Source organism: Berghia stephanieae, chromosome 15 (genome assembly GCF_034508935.2).
Source record: "Berghia stephanieae isolate SIO BIC M18660-M18661 chromosome 15, UCSD_Bste_1.3, whole genome shotgun sequence".
Classification (NCBI taxonomy): domain Eukaryota; kingdom Metazoa; phylum Mollusca; class Gastropoda; order Nudibranchia; family Aeolidiidae; genus Berghia; species Berghia stephanieae.
In genome coordinates this window covers 12,706,868-12,709,327 of record NC_088374.1, presented here as the reverse complement: position 1 = coordinate 12,709,327, position 2,460 = coordinate 12,706,868, and the positions used below count along the sequence as shown (strand labels likewise).

At 39.6% G+C, this 2,460-nt stretch overlaps 1 long non-coding RNA gene across 1 annotated transcript in view; it reads right to left on the bottom strand.

Annotated features, from left to right (window-relative positions):
- LOC144960610 (uncharacterized) overlaps positions 1–2,036 on the bottom strand; it is a 135,181-nt gene extending 133,145 nt beyond the window's left edge. The window contains exon 1 of the long non-coding RNA XR_013642888.1: positions 1,938–2,036. This is a non-coding gene — a long non-coding RNA (uncharacterized LOC144960610). The remainder of the gene's footprint in view (positions 1–1,937) is intronic.
- Between the last annotated feature and the right edge of the window lie 424 nt (positions 2,037–2,460).

The window sequence follows — 2,460 nt, the reverse complement described above, 5'->3', positions numbered from 1 at the left end:
GGGCTCATTTGAATTAGCCCGACCTAGTACTAGAGAGGCCAGACAGCAAAATCACCGTCAGGCGACGTGACGATGAGATGACGATGTGGGCGGAGTGGAGTGGAGTGGTTTGGGGGGGGGGGGGGGGGGGGGGGGTGATAAAAAGAACAGGAGGTATCCTGGTTTATGTATTACGGGATGCATGGTGATTCGCAATCTATCAAAAATACACACAAATTGATTTCAGTACAAAGTATCAATTTTAAGTAGTAACTTTTGAAATTATCTAATTTAGATTTGATTATTTCGGACCTGGTAATACAGCATAATAACTTGAAAAAACAGGCTGGTATTTGCCCACCCTGCCCATTATTACCAGCCGTCCTGTGTGTGTGTGTGTGTGTGTGTGTGTGTGCTTCTATTCTCTTTTGAGATAAAATAACACCTTGTTTATCTTAAAGATTCAAAGATGAACCAGTGAAGATCTCACTTCACAGAGTACAACATTTTGGTTTTGTCCCTAATTTTTGGTGTGGAGTTAAACCCCGTTATAATGAGGAAATGTTTCATTCTATCGATCCCCATTGTTTGTTCACCGATGTCCTTGTTTGTGTGTATTTGTGCGTGTGTGTGTGTGTGTGTGTGTATTTGTGTGTGTGTGTGCGTGTGTGTTTGTGTTTGTATTTTATCATATGATAACAACAACTTTTTTTCTTTGCCTCAAAGTATCAAAGATGAGCCATTGAAGATCTCCACATACCACCACAATATTTTGGTTGTCTCCCCTGATTATTGGTGTGGGGTTAATCCTGCTTTAATGAGACAATATTTTATCCTGGCGATACTCATTGTGTGTTCAATTAGGTCTGTATGTGTATGTGTGTGTGTGTGTTTGTGTGGGTGTGTGTGGGTATGTTAACATAGATTTAAGTTTCCAATTCTGAATGATGGACCATTTATAAATCTCCCCAAACCACGGTATTTTGGGCAGTGATCTCCCCTGATTATTTGGTTTTGGTCCCAATTCTACTATAATGAAGAAAAGTTGTAAACTATGGATACTGATTGTGTGTCAACCGATGTGTTTGTATTTGTGTATGTGTGTGTGTGTGTGTATGTGTGTGTTGCTGGGTGTATTCTCATTTGTTCTCGTATGTTGACACCATTTTCAAAGACGAAGGAATGAGATTGCCACAGAGCATGGCATCCCATTTCGGTTGTCGATCCTGATTATTGATACTGGGTTAATGCTGCCATAATGAGACAATAATGACATATTCTACTATCGATACTCAACGCGTTTTCATTGATGTGCGAGTGTGTGTATTATGTGTTTGTGTGTGTGTTAGTGTGTATTGCGCGGCTATGTGGTCTCCTGGAATGACACTTCGCTTTCGGATTGGAAGGTCCTGGGGTTGAGCCTCGCTCGGCGCATAGTTCAGTCCTTGGAAAAAAAACAAACCTCATTTTACTCACATTCTCTCACCAAACTCAGGTGTAAAATGAGCACCTGGCCTTTAACAGCGTTGTCTCTGTCGGACAAAAATTGTAATATCGCCTATCAGGCGCCATGTCTCGTTTTACATGTTTCGTGTTGCTGTTGGTCAGGGACCCTTCGTAAAGCGCCTTGAGCACGTGTAGTGGATATTGCTCTATATAAAAGCTCAAGTTTTGTTGTTGTTGTTGTTGTTAGTTTATTTAAATTTTTTCTTTGTTATATTAAAACACTATTTTCTCACCTCATAGTCTTCAAGATACAATCCTCAAAAATGATAGATTTTTCCATCCCCATCTATACGGACCACAGCATTTTGGGTTCTGTCCCTAGAATATTGGTTTGGGCTTTTGTTTTGTTTTTAAGGGTTTTACGACTCTTGCAACACATTTAGGTTATATCAGCGACAGTAAAAAGGAAGAAAATGGGATAGTAAAAAGTTCTAGAATTACAATTAAAGCACCAAGAAAAAGTAAGACAAAGGGGAACTAGGAACAAATAGGGATCAGATGTAGATTCCAAGAGCATACCACCAATGTATTTAGTTTGAGATCACCTATAAGTCTCATCCGGACACAAGCACGAGATTAAACTAAGAGGAATACACTCAAATTTTTACATTATACATTCAAAATAACAAATATAATAATACTAATACATAACAGAGAGATGATTTACAAGGATAATTATCATCTACCAAAACAATAATAACTGTGTATTTTACTGTTTCTCTCCCAGTCAAGGACTCCGGCCAGGGCCAAGACAAAATCAAGACAAAGACAGAAAGCATGTCGAAAAACAGATATAAGGGGATAGAAGACACAGTAAGTGCCTTTATGCCCGCTAGTTAGGTTAGCAACCCCAGATGTTTTCAATGATGTGTGTGTGTGTGTGTGTGTGTGTGTGTGTGTGTGACAGAGAGAGAGTGAGAGAGAAAGAGAGAGAGAGGGGGGGGAGAGGGAGGGAGAGTAAGAGAGATATATATT